The following is a 21,290-nucleotide window of genomic DNA, read 5'->3' on the forward strand; positions in this document are numbered from 1 at the left end:
AGAGGAGGGTGTCAGGATTGTTGGCCTTAAGGGTTCTGGCAAGTGCAACAGAGAAGGGGATCAAGTTTGGGCAAGAAGGGGGTGATCATGAGGGAAGTTTCAGATACCTCCAGTGGGTCTGGAGTGTGGCATTGAATTTATGTTATTGCGGGGGTCATCAGATTTGGGGCTCATAGCAGGATAGGGAAGCCATCTGGGCTGGAGAAATGGATGCAGGTGTGAGTGAGGAGCAGGTGCATTTTCTGTGGAGAGTGGAAAGAGTGAAGGTAAGAGGGTCTCAGGCTTAGCCTTGGGGCCTCCAGTGTTAAGGCTAGTGTGGAGGAAGGGAGGGGGAGAGGAGATGGGGATTGGAGATGGGCCCTTGCTGTGGAGCGGAGACAGGGAGCCTGGTTGGGTCAGAGGAGGGCTGTCTCTGTGGGGTGGTGATGGAGGCCTGGGGACTGCTGGATGACAGGCTGGGGGACCGGCTAGGGCAGGGGAGGGTTCAGGGTGAGTGGGAAGGGAGGAACCCGTTATCACCAGAGTGGGGTTGGTTGTGAAGGTTAAGCATTTGGAAAGGGCTGCGGCTGAAGAGGAAGGAGGATCCTGGGTGAGTTTCTTTTGGAAAGGATCGGAAAGCAAAAGAACATTTTTAGGAAGAATGGTGATAAATGCGTATGTGAATGCGGTAGTTGGAACGATCAGTGGAGAGGGGTAGTGGATCCGTAAACAGCAAAAGTTAACACAGCATGTAAGGTGCAGAGGAGGAGGGAGGGCCTGGGAGCCATGGGGCCTTGGCACAGGGGCCTGGTGCTGCCCGCCCTGGCTGACAGTTTGTATTTGTGTGAGTTATCACTTAATCTTTTCTGTAGTCCTGAGGAAAAGGTATACGCTTGACAGCTTGAAACGGTTGCTCTTGGAAGTGTCCACTTGCTTGCTGCTGGTAGGTGGGACCTCAGTGCGTCTTCTCTTTCCCTTGAAGCTCTCCAGACTACATCTCCCAGCTTCTCTCCCTTCTTGACACACCATGTACACACAGTTAATGTTACATTGCTGAATATTGTAGTCAGTGAGCTGTTCTCACTAGGCACCTAGTACCAGCTAGTGAGTTAGTTGCTGCATTTCACAGATGATGGGCAGACTCAGGTGAAGAACCGTGTCCAGGTTTGCCCATGACTACTCATGGCCATGCACCCATGGGCTTGCCAGACCCAGAGCATGGGGGGTGGCGGTGTGTGCCGCGGAGAGTAGTGGGGAGGGAGGGAAGGGCAGGGACCTGTCCTGAATGGCCCTTGGTGCTTTCTTCTTTCTTTCCAGTGTATGTTCTGTGTCTTCAGGATGTATCACTCTAAGGGCAGGTGTGAGACTTTATGTGGTATGTGATCTACTAGTAAAGGCCATTGTTAAGTGAATGATTGGACTAGAACACAGAACTCAGAACTCAGATTTTCTTAGATACCATCTTTGCAGAAGTTAGCATGGGAAGGACCATGTCATCTTGCTGAAGAAGAAAGATAATCCCAAACCAACCTGAGACAGGCTTTCCAGGATTTATTCTCATTCTCCAAGTGCCGACAGGTACCTGCGGGAAGACCTAGTTGATTGAATTGCTTTGCAGCTCTGACCTCTGTGGTTTCCTCATTGGCCTCAGATGTGTGTTTAACATAAGTAAAAATTCAATATCAGTGTTCATTTAATTATAAAATACAGGATGCTCATGGTAAGGAAGTCATACCTCACAGAATAATGAAAGGAAGAAATTAGATGTACCCTGCTATCTCTATCCACATTTCACTCCCCAGAATTAATCATGAATATCATTTTTTTTTCTTTTTTTTGGTATCTGGGCAGATACCTCCAGAAATTTTATTTTATTTTTATTTATTTTTTTTTTATTTTTTCTTTTCCTCCAGAAATTTTAAATGTACAGATAAGCCTACAAAGTATTGTCTAATGCAATTTCCATTTTAAAAAAAAATGTGTCATTTGAATCTTTTTCTTGATGAGTGCATGTTGGACACATTCTATTCTTTTTAATAATTGAAAAGTATTCCATATATTTATTAATATATCACAGTTTCTATCTTATCTTCCCCCCTTCCCTCTTTCTTTTCCATTAAAAACAACACTGCAGTGGACCTGTTTGAACACATACCACAGAATATATGGCTGGCAGTGCAATTGCTAAGGTCAAAGGGGGAGTGTGCATTTAAAATTTAGATAGGTAAAAATGCCTTTTTAAAGGTGATGTTAAGTTCTAGCTTCACAGAACATTAAAATCTTCCAAAGGGCCAGGCCAGGGATGGTGCAAGGTGCTGCTTGGCTTCTGTGGGACCATTACTGCTAATTGTGTGCCCCTCCTGTTCTTTCCTAAATTGCGCAAGAGGCAGGAGGATGCTAACCCAAGGAGTTGGGGTTTACTTCTGCCCTTTAATATAGAACCTTGGACAGTTTTTTGGAGGGAGGTGGAGGGAATGTCTGTCTTCTGTGTGTGTGTTCATATAACATCTACTGTTCGTTAAGCATATGTGCTAGGTGGATTCTCATAAGAACCTTATGAGGATGGCTGCTTGGAAGCTGAGACCCCAGGCCCCTCACGCACTCCATGGTAGAGCTGAGATCTGCTTCTTACCCTACCTCCTCTCCCTCACACTGATGAGAGAGATGCTGCAGGGGCTTCTTCAGTCCTGTTTTTGTAAAAGCACATGTTCTCTTTTTCTCTTGTATTTTCCTATGTGTATTTGAAGGATCGGTGGTTGTAATATATACTGTATTTGTAACATATACTGTGTTTTCCCACACACATTTTTCAAGAAGAGGTTTTGTATCATCTTTGTTCACTTTCATGCCTAATCATATCTTGCTTCACAGATGAAAATGAATTTGAAATGAGAAAATTTTAAGTATTATGCGTGGCATGAGGACTCCAGGCCTAGGAAGAGATATTCTTTGAAATAATGTCATATATCCTTATCTCATATTTTATATTTCTCTTCTAAGAATTGTGAAAGAATTTAATTTGATTTTCCCTAGAGGGAAGACTATAAATCATAAATACTAAACAAAGACAAAGATGTTTGTAGATGATTGAACTCAGTTTATAACTGATTTTCAAATCAAAGGACACTGCTGAAAGTGTAAGTTTTTAATGTGCTTTGTAAAACCAGGTTAGGGGACTAACTATCTTGAGACTAAATAGTTGAGCTCTTTCGTAATATTTTTATTTCAGAATACCCAAGAAATGAAGGTTGAGACTTTTGTTTTTAGGGTGTGATTCCCAGACTTTCCAGCAGAGGTCACTGCCAGTTTGTGATTAAATAGCATTGCTGGCAGCCAAGCCTGCAGTGCTTTCCAGAGGAAATAGGTCTGAGTGTGATGTGAAAATAGTTAGATTTTATTTTAGAATGTTGTCATGAAAATTATTATAGGTGTCATAATAGCATTTTTAAGGTATCTCAGAAGATACAACAGTTTCTTGCTACCTAGGTGTACTGAATATTTTACAGTTAGCTACTTAGTGTAGTTTAACATACTATGAGCACTATTCCTAAGATGTGGCTTGATTCTCTCCTCGCCCCTCCTCGCATTTGCTTTTGTTTTATAAGGAAAATCTTATGAGTTATGAATTTGAGAGACAACTTTAATTTTTGGAATGATTTTAACATGTAGCAAAAAAGGCAGGGAGGTTTTTTACTGGTGGCTTCATGACTTCCTGTTGATTAGTAATTGTTCTTAAATTTTAAGTGTTTCTCTGCTTGCTCTGAATCTGGCAAGTGTACTTTAAATGGAGAATCACGTAGCCTAGTTAAGTCCATCTCCATCTCCCCTTCTTCCCAAAGTGTCTGAATTGTTTTTATGTATTCTTTGTGTACCAGACTAACACAAACATTATATCCTGTGGACATTGAATTGTCCCTGTTTTGTTCAGTATAAGGTTGGTGGGGTGCAGTGAATGTGTGAATGTGTGTTATATATATGTACATGTTTAGATATGGATACACCTTTGCATAAGTTTTTCAGTATGTAAAAGTTTAAAGTAATGTGTAGATGTGACTATATGTTTCTGAGTTTGAGCACAGTTCATACCTGCAAACTTGATTATTTGATGCCCATTAAATACCATTGAATTTTTAGGAGAGATCGCTATATGTTTTCATAGGTTAACTTTCGGATGCATTGTTTTTCTCCTTATACTCATTTGTGTCAGGCTGTTTTCTTCTGCTTGCTCGGCTCTGTCCTTCTTTAGAACTACTGTGCCAGAAGCCTCCGCCAGAGGGCAGCATGACTGCACACTGTCCAGAGAAAGTCTCCGTGGCTTTCTTTTCAGTTGGCAGGTGCGAGGGGGCACTTGTGAGAACAAAGCACATTATTACTGAACACAGAAACCCTCAGTGACAAAGCATTGTAATGAATTCAAATATCTGATCCGAGAAGTTCTCAGAGTTCTGGCGACTGGTCTCCACAGCAAGGCCTGCTACGCTCCATCACTTGTATAGACTAACACTTGTGGATGGGGGTGAGCTACACTGTGAATGGATGTCTCATTGTAGAACTTTCAAATTCTGTGTCAGGCCTTTGATAGCAAGCTTTGTTTTAAAGATCCCATGAATAGTTTTGAGGCATAAAAATGAGATAGTTGGGAGAAAGCTTGCTCTCTGGCTTCATCTTTGTTTTTGAATACAATGAAAAATACTTGCAGATAAAAGCATATAGATTACTTTATCCATTTTGATTGGGTCCTTGCTAACAGGTTTATTTTACTTATTGATTTCTAGAAATAAAGCAGACACAAAATCAGACCGTATAACTATTACATCCTTGGAAAGAAGTGCATTAGTGTAAATCTAAATAGTATTAGATTTGTTTTTATATCATTTGTGTAACTTGTGTCTTAGACTGCCATCTTGATTTTCGGTTTTCTTTTGGGTTTCGTGCCTTTTTTTCAACTTTCTTATTGCCTAACTTAGAGTTTTGAATGTGATAAGGCTTGGCAAACATTTGTCTAATAGGTTTTTATACTGTAAGCAACTGCAAAATCTGTCCCCTCTCCTTAGTTCTCACATTTCACATACTTTTCCCAAGCCACACACTGATGCTCCTGCACCAACCTGCCTGCCCCTTCGTGTCTGTCACAGCAGGCAGGACCTTTTGTATTAGCCATGTCACCTGCCCCTCCTTTTCTTAGGTGATAATCCTCCACTCCAGCATGCAGGCAAATTAATGCAGAGACATAGCCCATTGTGACAGAAATTAACTTATTCTACTAACTGGTTGACAATACCAGGCTTGATGGGAACTAGCACGTTATCTTCAGCATCACTATTACTTTGACTCTTAGCGAGATTGTTTGAGGGAACATTTGATTTTTTAAATTTTTTCCTTCTGCCTGGCAGAACCCCTTATGCAGGAAGCATCTCAGTTATTTGTCTTATGCTTTTGAAGCTTCTCACCAGCTGGATGGGTGAGGTGCCCATGGTGTGTGTCGGAGTGACCACCATGGAAGTGTTGGCCACAGGCCCTGGTGGAGAAGGTGGAGCTCGTGAGAGTGGTATGCAGGCCCATGTGGACTTGGACAACTAAGGTGATGTGGAGATGAGAGCAGAGTAGGCCAGAAGATGTGGAGATGCCGAATCTTGCTAGAGAGGATGGGAGAGGTTGTATGTTGATGTCCTGGGAGTTAGGCCCTTTTCTTTGGCTTGACCTGATGAAGACAAGCCCTTCAACACATGGAAGGCATAAGTTTATCCTTCAGGCAGAATACGAACAACCATTGGAGAGGGAATTAGAGTGAGTGAGAGAGGCTGTGTGTGTGTGTGCGCGCGCGCGCGTGCGTGCATGCATGCGTTTTAAGAACAGTAGATTGAGTATAGCAATACTTATCTTTAGAACCAAACATCCTTGGTTGGAATATGACATGGGGGTGTGTACAGGCTCTGGGCCCATCAGGCCTGTACACACACCCAAACCCTGTGCTGGGTTTGAGAGTCTAGTCTGTTACATGCCATCACCACTGTTACCTTGGGTAGTTTTAGAACCTTCCCAGATTTTGTGTCCTTGTCTGTATGATTGCTACTCATAGGGCTCATGGAAAGGTAGTTGTATTGTGTTTATAAAAGTTCTACATAATATCTGGTACATACCACTTGGTGCTCACTTGTTTGTTTCCCTTTCTGCATTATCTCTTCAGATTGGATTAATAGCAAAGGGTAAGACTTAGAGTGTTTTCTCCATGCTTGTTAACCCCAAGGTGACCTGAGGGATGTGTTCAGAAGATAGGTAGCATAGTTTTGAGTCTTGGCTCTGTATCAGGTTGTGTTCTAAGTGCTTTTATTATCTCACTTAGACCTTGAACAGCCCTCTCAGGCTGGGACTCCTTGCAGCTGTTATCCTCAGTTCACCCTGAGGTCACTGAGGACAGACAGAGGGGTTAAGCAACATTCCTATGTTGGGAACAGGAAGAGGCAGGACTCACACGTCCCCTGTGTGGTCCCATGTCCTCCACAGTCCTGCCAGCACCTCTAGCTCAGAAAGGTAGCCTGGAGCTGACCTCAGCAAAGATAGACTCACCACTACCAGTATTTTCTGGCTGTCACACCTTGAAAGTCTATGCTTGTCCCATTTTTCAACAAATTCAATCCAAGTATAGGCAGTATGGTGGAGAGCAGGCCCCCGGGGGAGCCACCTTTATCTAGTCTGGGATTCCCTTTCCTTCTGTGGGCTCAGTCCGCTCTCTTCTGTTTGGAGCAGTGTTTTAAATAGGGACATTGTGAGCATGCTCGGGAGCTGCAGTTAGGATTTAGGATTTGGGCACCCAGTGGAGGAACCCATTCTTCAAGCTGGGTGTTAGGACATTAAAGTACCTTTGTGTTCCAGGGCACATACTCTTGCCTTGAGTGATGCTATCTTAACTTTGCCCTCACCTCATTCATATTCAGGATGTCACCCCTTGCTTTTTGATGGCTTTTGTTCCTAGCTCTACAGCTTCAATCTTAACTAGAAATCACCCAACAAATTGAAAAGGCTTCCAATTCTGGAATGGTGTTTGGTGACTTGCATTCAATCCATCATGTATTTGAAAGCACCAACTTTAGGGTCTCTGCAAACAACAAAGCTCCATGTCTCCATGTTTCATTTGGGGATGTTTTTGTTTTCAGTTATTTATTGTACATGTGAAGAGACTTTTAGCCACGTTTTTGTTTCCTTCTTGCTAAACAGAATCATTCTTGAAAATCTTGCACCTGCCTTACTCTCAAATCTCTCTGTTCCTTTAAAGCCTAAGGGCCTTTTTTTTTTTTTAAATTAGTAAAGTAGTACATACTCGTGGAAAAAGAAAGTAGAGAAATGTGTAAAGTGGAAAAATAAATAAAAATGCCCTGAATACCACACCCAATCTCTCCCTTGGAGGGAAAACACAATTATCTTTTTTTTTTTGGCTGCATCCTTCCAGAAATTTTCTGCACATATATGAGTATTTTAAACATCCCCCCCCGCCCCCCCCCCCCCCCCCACAAATTGTTTCCTGCTATACATATTTTTCTGCCAATATATCTTGGATATGTTTCTGTATCAGCAAATATAGATTGATATAGATTGGCTTCATCTGTTAACAGCTCCTTAGTAATTAGGGGATAATGTCTTACAGTCCTCCTATTTTCTTGGTTACACAAAAAAAGATGCTTTGGATATATTCATGTAGCTCTCCCCATGCTACTTCCTCTTTTCGGTCTCTTTCAGTTCTGTGTCGTTAGGGAAAGAGTTTCATTTGCTAACATCATCCAATCTTAACATTTCATAGCTGTCAGTTGCCTCTGTGTGTTTACTATAGTTACCTTTTTACTAAGAAAAGGATGGGCTTCGGTACTCAAGCTGGAACGAGACAGGCCAATGCAGTTGAATCTGGAATTGAAGGGAAGATATACAGTAATAACTTTATTTTTAAAAGTTTTTAATGTAAATTTTTTTTAAAGTAACCTCAATGCCTGATGTAGGGCTCGATCTCACAACCCCAAGATCCAGAGTCGCATGTTACACTGACTGAGCCAGACAGGCAGCTCAGGTATATAGTAATAATCTTTTATTCACAATCTTGAAGCCAGAACCTCCAACCTGGGACTTGTGAGGATTAGAGTATTGCCCAGTTACTTGGCCAATAACCCAGGCTACCTTTAGACCTTACCTTGCTGCCTTGAGCTGTCTTCCCTGGAGCTACCTCTGGATTTAAAAGGAAGTAAAATGGTACTCCAATAATGCATTAGAAAATCATAAAATTATAATTGGCTCTTTATATTTGAATCAGTGTAAATATCCTAAGTGTTTTTATGACGTTATAGCTTGCTAGGTTTATTTTCTAGAACTGTATGCTATCAACAATTTGTATTTGTGTGTAATCAGTGTAATTAGCTTTTGACAGCATGATATTCTCATTTTCAAAATATACTCTTTTAGCTAACCCATTTCTAATTTCTCTAAAGGCAGTATTTCTGAGTTTTATCTACCTAGTGGAAATGCTGGAGAAGTTAGTGCTGGCAGCATTTATCTACAGTTGTCTGTGTGAAACTGTTCATAGCCTCCCCCCTTTAAATTTTGCTTCCTGGGGATCCCTGGGTGGCACAGCGGTTTGGCGCCTGCCTTTGGCCCAGGGCACGATCCTGAAGACCCAGGATCGAATCCCACGTCGGGCTCCCGGTGCATGGAGCCTGCTTCTCCCTCTGCCTGTGTCTCTGCCTCTCTCTCTCTCTCTCTCTCTCTGTGACTATCATAAATAAATAAATAAAAAAATTCAAAAAAAATAAAAAAAATAAATTTTGCTTCCTGGTGTATCTCCTATTAGCCCCTTGAAACTAAAGTTCGTTTGTTCATTCTAAGTCAGGTGCAAGCATGTGGGGGAAAGTGCCTCCTGAGTCTGCTAGCTGATGAGGGCTGTACCAGTCTCTGTGGCATGGATTGTGGGGTTGGAGTCTGGGCATGGGTGAGCAGGGACAGGAGGAGACCTGGGATAATGGAATAGGTAAAGTTAGCGAAGGGCCAGTTGCTGAGGCTTTAGTAAAGTTAGTTTTTTGTTTTGTTTTAATAGAGCACTGTGTTTAATTGTCTCATACTGATGTTTAAATATAAGTGCCCAACGTTCCCAGATACATACCAGCCCTGCGTTATGTGAAGCCAGAGCAGCAGGATATGTTCTCTGCCTTTTGGCCATTCCTATGATGCTGCAGGTGTCAGTTACCTGGGCAGGCAGTGGGTGGGCGAGTGGGGTCAGGTCCTTCACTGGCTCTGCAAGGTAGGGAACGGAGCTCTCAGACCCCCTCTTCCCACTGTCCTCTCCTAAGGGGGGGCAGGCTGATTGTTTGGTCCCAGAATGTTTTCTCTTCACTTCATCTTGCCTCTCACCGTAGCCTGATCCATGTATTTGCCTTGCCATCATTTATTTGTCTTTTTAGGCCATATAGGATTGCGTTTTTGTGCCAAAGTTAGAAGAAAAAGTGCTGGATTGGTGGTTGAAGGGCAGCAGGGGAGAGGCCCAGTGGGTACATTTGGAAAGTTGATCACAAGGGCATTTTCACTCAGAGATCATTTCTGCTAGTTATTGGAATATTAGAATATTGGAACGTCAGGATTTTCATTTGCTCATTGTAATGTGGCCTTACACAGAAAGGCTGAGCGCAGACTGAGATGCCCCGGCCTGGGCTCGTGGCTGGGGTTGGCCATGTGTTTGGAGGTTGGGACTGGACCTGAGAGAGGTACCTTCCTGCAGCGAGGCCCAGGTGTTGGACAGGGTGCTGGGGACTGTGGCTTAAACCTCCATGGAGCAAAACAAGGCCAGTAGCATATGCAGAAGGAGATCTGTTTTTCTAGTTTTGGGAAGTCAGGGAACCATTTCCATTCCAATTAAACTTAGGAACTACGAGCAGTTGAAATGATTTTAATTTCTAAAATCCTGGATTATCGTTGTTATGTCTGCCATTGTAGATCTCCTGTCTCGTTCCCTCTCTCCCCACCCAAGCTTCCAGTTTGATAGGCTGTATGGTTAGGGAACTTTGGTAGGAGCTGCATGTTTACCTGGGGAATACCAGCCACGTGCAGCTGACTACAGTGGGGACAGCTTTGTGTGCTTGCGTGGATTGGTTTTTAATTATCTCCTGCAGTAGGTATTTACCTAAATATTACATACTAAATATATTCAACACCTAAATATCCTCTATCTGTAGTATTTGGTGAATACGTGCTCTGAACTGTGGACCTCAGGAAATCAAATTATTCAAAAAATAGACTTAAAACTCCTAATGAAAGCTGAAGGTCTTGAATATTTTGGCACTTGTAGTTTTAAACAAGTCACTAAACAGAGGGTTATGACAACCATATGAGGCATTTTATCTCAAACATTTGGGCTACTGGGTGGTCTCTTTTTAATGGGTCTTAAATAATGCAATGCAGTATTAAGTTTGATCAATCTGTGTATGAAACGTGTGCAGCTGGGGGTCTCTGTGACATTTTCCTGTAGCAGATTAGAGTTGATGTACTTTCTGAGCAAAGGAGCATATTCCCAAATACGGGATTCGTGGACCTTAATGTGTGTGTGTGTGTGTGTGTGTGTGTGTGTGTGTGTGTGTAAATGAAAGGGGGAAATACCCCTTTGTGCTTTTGTATTACTACTTTGGTATATGTAGACTAAGGGAGTTCCTCTTTTTTTTTTTGGCAAAGGCTATAAAGAGAGATCACATTAGTATAACCTTTGCTTCCTAAGGTGTGGATGAGTGCATTGTGGTTGGAATTTAATTTTAACAGGTTTTATCAAACTGCTAGAAGATATTGAAAACGTTTAATATGAGAATCAGGGGCAGTAAATCAACGCAGCCTTGTTAAAATACATGTCCGTGGCGCATGGGTACGGAGGGGAAGTGTGTTTCTGCCTGGGGACTTTTCATTACAGCACCAATCACGCACATTACTCTCACCTCATAACTCCGCCATGTTAGATGGCTGCTCGGGGTTGTGGTGAAGGAGGGATTTAACACTTCACTCTGACCCTTCTGGGGGAGGGTTTAAAGACCTATTCTTTTACTTATTTGTAGGTCATTTGGCTCTTCATGGGGATTTTTAAAAAAAGCGTATTTAAAATATGTAGACAAGTAATATTAGTGTTACCTATGACATTGAATGGTATCTCCTGAACCCCTTTCATCAGTGATGCTTTTTTTCCTGGCTCTTCATTTTTCCTCTCCTTTCTGTTTTATTTTTCCTTTTTGTTGGCATCCAACTTTTCCACTGTCCCCCTTACCAAAATTATATGTTTAGGACACAGGTGTGGCCTCTCGCATTGATGAGATGGCTGTCAGTGTTGGGGAGCAGGACTATTAAAGCCCTTTGCTAGCCAGTCCCTGTCTGTCAGGCTAGGTGAAGCCTCCTGAGGGCAGGGCTGCCTTGTGCTCCCATTACACCCCCTAAATTGACTTGGCAAACTGGCCCTTGTGCGAAATCTGGCCGTTATTGAAACACAGCCATTCCCATGCCTGTGTACCATCTGCGCCTGCTTTTCGCTGCCACAGCAGTGGGTATTATTGAGTAGTTGTGATGGAGACTGCATGGTTCACAAAGCCTAAAAATATCTACTTTCTGGCCCTTTACAAGAAAAGCTTGTCGGCCCCTGCCCCAAATCATAGCAGGTATTCAATAAATGTTGAACTCATTAACATATTAAATGTGTCCCACCTGAGTTTTACTTAATATGGAAACAAAACCACTGGTCCCTGCTGCTTGGCCTTCTTGTACATCCTGGAGTGAAGATGCATCAGAAGATGAACTTGCATTTCATCCATAGGATATAGCTTTCTGTCACATCATTAGTACATGCAAATATTGTGTGAACTTCTCTGCAGCACCTCTCCAGAGGAAAAGGGAAGGATTGGGGAAACGGTGGCTGAACTTTGAAATATTCTGAATATTCTCTAATAGCATGGATGACCATCCCATGTTTTTTGAGAATTAGCCCCTGCATCTTGGCTGTGTGGGTCCCAGGAGAGTCAAGCGGATGAGGGCAGAGCATGAGAACTGCACCCCTTTCTGCCTGGGCTGCAGATTGAAAGGCAGCCCACCCCTGCAGAGAACCAGCTAATGTGTGTACAAACAGCTTCAGATGCCAAAGGATTGATCTAGCAGCTTGTGTGTGCCTACTTGTGCCCCCCCCCACCTCCATTTCCTCCTGAAATCAATTCTCTTATTTCCCTAAGACTTCAACATGTCTTTTTGGGAGGATACAACTCAATACATTATAAACGGGCATCTCAGATCAATATAATTCAATAGGATACTTGGCTTAAGAAGTGGAATCTTGTAAAATATGGCCTAGGTCCAGCAGATAGCTTCCATATCTGAACCTACACACAATTGCTTGGCTTCATAAATGGGTATAAGTGTTGATTATATTAGTTGTGACATCGTTTTTTGGATGTATACTTTTAGTCATTTGTGTTTTTGGATGTGGTTAGAAAGAAGGGACTGTTGGAAAAAGCATGCTCTGAAATTACAGTATATACAAGTATGTTAGATGTGAGGGTCATAGCCATGTTCTTCTCATGTGTTTGTCATTTCTTTGGCTGATTTTTAGATGTTTGTATCCAAATATGAGTTAAGGCCCTCAGACCAGTCAGGATTTTTTTCTGAATTTTGCGTTTTAGTCATAACATACATAATGCATGCTCTGTGAGTGGTTGGTGAGACTGTGCACTGCCAAAATTGTAGAGTTATGAGGTAATTACAGAATAATGTCCATTAATATTGTGTTTTCTTTCTCTTTCCTTCCTTTGTCCTCCCTGTAAAGAAGGAAAGATTAAAAAGGAAAGCTCTTATGCCCATGAGATTCAGAGACAGATGAACAAACAGGCAGGCAGAGAGAACACTTCCCCACACTGAGAGAGGAGAAAGAGAGAGAAAGGAAGCAGTGCAGAATGAGTGATTTCAAAAGGTTTGCCAAGTACACCTGCCATTCCACTCAATGAACACATCTGAAAATGAGGGACGTGGGAGTCTGCTCTTGCCTTGGTCCTACCTCCTTTTGGCTGCCCAGTGTGCATCTGGCTACACTGAATGTAATTTTGACATTTACATATTCCTTTCCCTTTTCCCTTCTTTTTTTGGAGGGGAGAAGGAGTGACCCATTATGATCCTTCAACACATGCCAGCTACTTTGTGTTTCAGGCAACCAAACCAAAAACAATCTGTCCCACTGCTGGGCAGTTTGAAGAGATTTTGAGAAATAGAATCGAATAGACAAAATCTTAGCCATTTATTCTCTTAGGCTTCAGAACTTAACCCAAATTGAGATAGGATTCTGGCAAAGTTGACTTTTTACTTTGAATCTCTTCAATTTCATTGTTTTCAAAATTTGAAGTTAACTAACCCTCCCATTCAGGTCTCATCAATGTGATATAACTAAATAAGGATTTCTCTAGGTACATCATGTAGGCTTAGGTATTAGACCAAAAAAGCCACGGGCATGGAAGTTGGTAAGACAGTGTACCCAGACACCTGTTATAGGTCTTGCCTGGAAAAGGTCTCTCCTTGACTTGAGATTCACTAGTAAGCAAGGCTTATGCCTAGAAGCGTCAGGTATGTAGTTGGTATTCAGTAAATATGTTATATAAGCTCTTTTCTGATCTTCAGTTTCTTAATCTTGTTATGTAAGAAAAGTAATTCCTGCCTGCTCTACTCATAAGAGATACTAGGAGCTTTCCTGAGAACAGTAAAATATCAGATATAATGAATCACTCCCCAAATTCAGAAATACGTAGTAGGGTCTCAGTAGAATCCTAATGGCTAAGCATGGCCCAGGACTGTGGACTGCACGAGAGGTCACCTTTCATGGCTCTTGTATGACTTTGCCCAGAGCTTAGAGCTGTTGATACATGCTTGTTGAGGGCTGGTGACTCACACCTTTGGCCTGAGCCCTGAGAAGCTGACATCCCTGTCAGGGTGCCCTGGGCCTCTGCCTGGGTTGCATTTGAGGTAATACCATGTGGGAGGCTTTATCCCAGCTGGGCTGGAGTGTTGCCTCCCTACAGTGGGTTGTAGTGTCCTGGAAGATGTCCCTTGGTGGCCCTCCCTTGTGCGTCCCTTGGTGGCCCTCCCTTGTGCAAGGGGTAAGATGCTGCTGCTCCTGGGGTCTCTCTGGGTGCCTGTTTTGTAGAAGGATCTGAACCGGGGTAAGGGGCCAGCTTTTCAGCCTTGTGACTATCATCCTCTTATCTGTAGAGAGGCCGAGAGGAACAGGTGTAATGAAAACCTTTCCTCCTCTCTTGGCTACTCTGGGCCACCCTCTTGGGGTGAAGGGGGAGGCTCCCTTCTGGGCACAACACCCGTCAACATAATGTGGTCGTACTGACTGTGTTGGCCTCTGGGTGCACCTGTGGCATCGTAGAAATCTCACCTGACCCTGGAGTGACATGGCTTACTCTGTTTCTGCTTTGGATATACAAACGGGGACTGTTTATCTCATTTTGTGGCTTTGAGCAGAAATAAATCCATCTGAGAAGACTCTGCCCCTAGTCACCACAGACCCTCTTCTTTGTGGTTTCTACCCAGTTTCTTTTCAAAAAGTTTCTCTTTCCTCACAGCTGTGGGGCAGGGGTCAAAATACGCTTATTACATAAAAGCTGTGTCTTAGGGGCATCTGGGTGGCTCAGTGGATTAAGCATCCAACTCTTGATCTTAGCTCCAGTCTTGATCTCAGGGTCATGAATTCAAGCCCCACACTGGGCTCCATTCAGGTCATGGAGCTAACTTAAAAAACAAAACAAAACAAAACTGTGGCTTAAATTCCAACTGCTACTTTTCCAACAGAAAGGCCTTTTTTGCTTATTGTTTTTTAACACATTTTCCTGCTTTAACCAAGAAGGGCTCAAACATTACAGTGGATGATACAGGTAGCCAGGAGACGCCGTTTCCTGCTGAAGCATAGTGGGTCTTAGGATGATGGTGTAAGACACTGGCAGTAAACAGTGTGTGAAAGGTGGCAGTGGGTGCACGGTCGTGTGCGGGTCCTGTGGGCCAGACTGTGAGGGCGGGTGCAAGGTCCAAGCAAGGAGCATGGGTGTGTGCGGGCCGAGGTTGCCCCCACGGTCCTAATGGAGGAGGCAGAGCTTGGGCGTCAGGGTTGAGGAATGTATTGAGGGATGTTCCCAGTTAAAATGTTTTCTTGCTCCGTTTGGTTGATCCGGGGAAGCACAGTCTCTTAGTTCCCCTTTGGTAAAACACTTTTGTCCCAGAGTCATTACATTCAAATGCCTGGTTTTCAGTTAAAGTTGAAGATTTAAGTTATTTTAAACAGGACATAATGATATAGGGGAAGAAGTTTGATAGCCTATTAAAAGATGCGTGGAAGACTCCTATTTTGGTTTTGCAGAACTGTTAAATAATGCATATATAATGTGCATAAATAATCATGTGTCTGGAGAAAAAAGGGTCTGCTATAAATAGATGTTGTCAGACGGGGGTGAAATGCAGTTCCTTCACCTGTGGGAACAGCCTCGGGTGGTGTTCAATGGCTTCTGCTGCCGTGTTAACAACACAGCTGCTTGGAAGTATCAGTTTTCCCTCTCGGGCTGTTGAAGCCCATCTTATATTCCCATATGCTTATGTGTATCTTCATAGAGCATTCCTAGGGTAGAGTTTTCCTACTTTGTACCCTTTCTTACACTGCCTTCGGGGCCAGACATGCTGAAGGTTCACGCATGACCTGCAAACGCTGAAGCCTCTTATACATGGCTGGAGGGCTGGAAGACAGAGAACATTCCCCCCTGTCCATTTGTCAGGGGGAGAAAATCAATAAAATAAATGAAAAAGCTCTTAAAGAGCAGGATTCACACTCCTCACCAGGAATTATTTCGGGAGGATTATAAGACATGATATTAGTATGAAAGGGTTCTGTGCACTAAAAACACACAAAAAAACACAACCCATACCATACAAGTCCTGTCCTGCATTTCATCCTAGCAAAATAATCTTGTTTTCCAAAAGCTTCTTGTTTTTGTAAAACAAGCTAAAAACAACTGACTAAATTTTATCCAATAAGTTCATTTAACCATCGTTTATTCAGTGTTTATATTATGAGCCTGACGAGGCTAATTATAGTAAATAGCTTGCTTACAGATACAAACTCATTTTTATCTCTGATGTGAATTTTTCTTCTCCACCATAAAAAGGGGAAAAAACTCTTTTCTTGTAGTTGATAGTATCTAATTCATCCTTTTTTAACAACAACAACAACAACAACAACAACAACAACAACAAAACCCCAATTGAAATAGCCTTTTAGGTGAAAGTTATAATGTAGAATTATTTTCAGAAATTTCAGACAAAGAAACACGTCATTTCCTTTCAAACATATAATTTTCTTATTTTATATCCTTTTTTATGTTTAATTCATGGTATCTGGAGGCTCTGGAATTTAATTAATTAAATTTAATTTTTAAAAAAATTTTATTTATTCATGAGAGAAACAGAGAGAGACAGACAGAGAGTGAGTGAGTCAGAGACACAGGCAGAGGGAGAAGCAGGCTCCATGCAGGGAGCCCAGTGTGGGACTCCCGGGTCTCCAGGATCACACCCTGGGCTGAAGGTGGCGCTAAGCTGCAGGGCCACTGGGGCTGCCCTGGGTTTTAATTTAAAACAGCATTGGTCTGCAAATCCAAAATAGATATTTATATACAATTTATACAAAATGTATAAATTGAAAAAATGAAGTTCTTCAGAATAAATGATGATCGTGGATTTCTGTTCTTGGAGTGTTTTTCACATGAAGTTCCATAGGATATCTTTATTTTATCTGTTTCTAATAGATGTGTAATGCTGCCTTGTTTAGAGGATTTCTTTCTTTTTAAAAATATTTATTTATTTATTTATTTATTTATTTATTTATTTATTTATTTATTTATGATAGAGAGAGAGAGAGAGAGGCAGAGACACAGGCAGAGGGAGAAGCAGGCTCCATGCACCGGGAGCCCAACGTGGGATTCGATCCCGGGTCTCCAGGATCGCGCCCTGGGCCAAAGGCAGGTGCCAAACCACTGTGCCACCCAGGGATCCCCCTAGAGGATTTCTATTTTTTTTTTTTTTTTAAGATTTTTTTATTCATTCATGAGAGACACACAGAGAGAGGCAGAGACACAGGCTGAGGGAGAAGCAGGCTCCATGCAGGGAGCCGGACGTGGGACTCAATCCCCCGTCTCCAGGATCACGCCCTGGGCTGAAGGGCAGGCGCCAAACTGCTAAGCCACCCAGGGATCCCCTCTATTCTTTGTTTTTAGCAAGGAATGTGGTCAGGTGTAATATGAGCTTGATTTAGGTTAAAATTATCTAACTGAAAATAAGAGAAATGGCTACCTTTAGAAGTACTTGATTCTTCTAGTGATTTTAAGAAATGTGTAAAAAAAAAAAAAAGATGTGTGAAAATTAAATAATGATTAAATAAATGATGGAGATTCACACGTTGATTGAGAACTGTTTAGCATGCACAGAATGTGATGTAGACCTGAGCATTATGGGCTGGCTACTTATTTTATCACCATGCATTTTATTTAAAATTTTTTAAAATTTTATTTAAATTCAATTAACTAACATATAATGTAACATCAGTTTCAGAGGTAGAGTTCAGTGATTCTTCAGTCATGTGTAATGAGTACTGGCTATTGTATAACATGCCCTCCTTAGTGTCCATCACTCAGTTATTAATATGCATTTTAAATGAGTATATGTAGGTACACAATCTTTATTCAGCTTTGGTACTGGGAAGGAGGTTTAATAAGAGAAAAATCTGACATTAATTTTTTTATTTTCATGCATAATAATGATTGCATTTGTCCTTATCAGAATAGTCTTAACACAAAGATTTCTAGAGAAACATACTGCACGTGCCTCTTTAGAAAGCACAGTATTTAAGTAAAAAAAAAAAAAAAAAAATCAGTGTAATGAGAGTTGTGAAAGGGCGTGAAGGTAGAGCTGCTGTATATTGCCAGTCATGTTGTGAACTCAGGTGCTTGGGTTCCATAGTAGGAGTTTCCAAGGGTGTTCTTGAACTGCTGTTAGGCATATACGAATATGTCATGTTCCAACGTTCTGTGTTGGAAATGACTAGTTCTTCAATATGTCCCACTAGGTTTGAGCTGTCTGTGCAAACCTTAGAAGAGAGGGGCTTTCTTGCAATCTCTGTTCAAAGGTTTTTCTTGTATCATTGCTGAGGGAAGGCTGAGATCATGCCCTGGCCTCCTTGGGTAAATGCGTACCAATCCCTATGCTGTGGTCACGCTTGTACCCCGGCTCAGGTGTAAGTGCCAGGATTGTTTCTGGGGATTCTATTGTGTGATAACAAGGGAGTACACGTGCCACTATAGTGATGTGGGTTGTGGGTTTTTTTTTTTAATAAGTAATGAGAGCTGTTGTTTTGTTAATTGAATCAACTTTGAATCAGAAATTTCTCACTTCTCTTTCAGGATTTTGAATTGCTTTAATTAAAGAGTGTCCTGAAATTGTAAAGCAAACTTTCATCTGTGTATCTATGAAAGTTTTAAGCTGATAATGTGTAAACAGAATAGAAATGCAGAAACAAATTGGATTCCAAGGTTGATACCATGCACCATCCCGATTTTGACTTACCTGTTTTAGTCCTCAAACAGCCTCGGTGTTTTCTCCAATTGTCTTCTTAATAAGAAATGACCTATATTGCAGAATGAAAAGATAAATTTATGCTAATATTGATTTTAGTTTATATATGGAGTGTCTGAAAGGTGTTGCTCATAAAAGGGGTTCTCGTCCTAGTTCAGACTGAGTGGAGGAAGAGCGAGAACTGCTTCACCAAAACCTCTTTCTAGTGACAGTGAATTTGGAATGAAGTAAATCTGAAAAAGAAGCATGAAGATATGAACGGAATCTGAGATTACAAATGGACATAACTTTAGCTGTTTGGGTTGTTGATGGAGTACGAATCATATGTTGGTGTTAGGGATACAGGCAATGTTTTCTTGAAAAATATATATTTTTGGTAATAAATTGGTAGCATTTGAGAGCAGGAAGCCAAGATGATCAAAGGGAGGCAAGATCATATTGTGTGCCAGTGGTTGATGAACTGGGGATGTATTTCATGGATGGATTTCTGAACAATGTCCATATTTTCTACTTGTTTTTAACTCCAGGTGAGCAACTACCATGGTAGTGGTTGCAGAGGTGGTGGTGGTTTGTGTGTATGTTATATTCCTGGTGCCTGGCATAGGGATAGTAGTTCATAGTAGGTACTCAGTAAGTTTTTTTTTTGAATGAATAAATGAAGTGATAAACCCAGAAGTTGATTCTATAATGCAGAAGCAGAGATAGGCTTCTTCAGTATGGTGGCAAGGAGGAAGCCAGCATCCTGTGTCAGAAAAAGCTTCCTAAAGTGAGAGTGCCCAAAGATTGCTGCAGAAAGCAAGGGAGGGAGGGAGTTCAAGCAGAGGGTGTGGTGGAAATACTGTAGAGGACACTCTAAGATTTTTAATGGGTAGTTAAACCAGATGATTCTAAAACGCTATTTATATTCTGAGATACCATTAAATATTTGAGCATCGACTGTGTAACAGGTGTGAATCATGGGAGGATGGATGGTGGGTGGAGATTCAGCAATGTGAAACATGACTAAAAAAAACAAAATTCAACTGAATAAATTTTAAAGATCTTATTGGCTTTATTCAGTGATTCATGAATTGGGCAGCTTCCCATCTATCTGTTGGAAACTATGATAAACTAAGATAAACTAAGTCTTGGTTTGGTGATATGGGCTTAGCACAAGTGACTCCATTTGGAGATTTCTCTCTCTCTCTCTCTAAATAATTGAGATACTTATATATGCTTGAGATACTTATATAAAATAATAAAAATTTTTAGAAAATAAGACTATAAATATATAATGAAGTTCAGAATTTTGAAAAAAAGATTATACGACAGAGGGAGAGCAGAGCAAGTGAAAACAGGAGTAGGGGGAGAGAGGTAGATGGAGACGGAGAAGCAGGCTTCCTGCTCAGAGCTGGAGACAGTGGCTGGGCTTGATCCTAGGACCTTGGGATCATGACCTTAGCTGAAGGCAGACGTTTAACCTATTAAGCCACTGAGGCGCCCCAAAATTCAGAGTATTTAAACCATTTGTTTATTCAGTAAATATTTGAGTGCCAATAAACATTGTAGGTGTCAGCATCTTCTTTGTGGCTGGAAAGAACAGCAAAACCTAGGAGGGTTTGTTTGGAGTTGGGTCAGACCCTAAAGTGTTATAGAAACACAGGGAGGGGCGTGGAGTGGGAGGAGCTAGGTTACAGGACTGGTGGGGTGTGCTGGACAATAGCAGACCTTGGGGGAAGCGGTAGTTGGTGAAAACAGGAAAGAGACTGGCATCATATTGTGGTTGACCTGCAGTATTAGCCTAGCACTGAGGTGTGAACCATGTAATTGAGTATAGAGGGAGAGGTGTGTGTGGCTCTGGTGGGTTTGAAAGTGAATGCCTCTGTTAGAAATGTTGAGTAGGTGAAAAATGATGTAATCTTAGATATGTGGAGTTTGATATTTTGGAGATCCAATTGGAAATAACCATTCATGGAGCTATTGTATCGAAAAAGACCTATGAAAATTTTGAAATGTTATCTGTTTGGAAATGGCTCATCTGTTTGTGGGTTTAAACATACATTTGGTTCATTTTGGATCTGTTCTTTTCTAGGTTCATTTTAAAATGGATTCATAGGCATTTACCAGAGTGCCATTCTTCCTTTTCTCAGATGTCACTTTCTCATTTCTACATGAATTGTGACTGCTTTGTCACTGTTAAAAAAGTGTTCTCATATGCTAGCTTCAGTGGTGCAAGATGTCAGTTGATGTCACCAAGAGTTGTGAAAAGCTATTTTAGGTGGAGTGGAAATTTTCAGTTTTTTTTTTGGAAATTTTCAGTTTTTAAAGGAGTCACTGTATTTTCGGAAAAGCTGAAGATTTCTAAAGAACTTGTACATTTGTGTATTTCTGTAATGTTGGGAGGTCATAGGTTAAATGGCTTTGGATTTTATTCTGTTCTTTGTTTATAGGTAACTATTAGTAGAACATCACCGAACACTTAGTAAGCAAAATTATATGTTAAATTCTTCACATTTTAAGATAAAGATTATGAAGCCTAAATATTAAAGGAAGTAATACAGGAGCTGTGCTTGTTATCGATTGATGAATGATTACTCCAGGGTTGTGGTTTAGAAAGGTCACAGTTCGGAGGATCCTCTGTTGTAATATAATTTTTGTGCAAGAATATGTAATTGAGTACC

General features: G+C 41.5%; 1 protein-coding gene across 33 annotated transcripts in view; it reads left to right on the top strand.

The window, feature by feature from the left end:
* Nucleotides 1-21,290, top strand: part of PARD3 (par-3 family cell polarity regulator) — a 651,639-nt gene that overhangs the window by 156,381 nt on the left and 473,968 nt on the right. The window contains exon 1 of one of the 33 annotated variants that reach the window (XM_025478495.3): nt 1,409-1,557. The exons of the other annotated variants lie outside the window; for them this stretch is intronic. The gene's annotated coding sequence lies outside the window, so the exon portion shown is untranslated. Of the gene's footprint in view, nt 1-1,408; nt 1,558-21,290 lie in introns of those variants that run through there. 33 annotated transcript variants of the gene reach the window in all.

The sequence above is a fragment of the Canis lupus genome, chromosome 2 (genome assembly GCF_003254725.2).
Source record: "Canis lupus dingo isolate Sandy chromosome 2, ASM325472v2, whole genome shotgun sequence".
In the NCBI taxonomy this organism is placed as follows: Eukaryota; Metazoa; Chordata; class Mammalia; order Carnivora; family Canidae; genus Canis; species Canis lupus.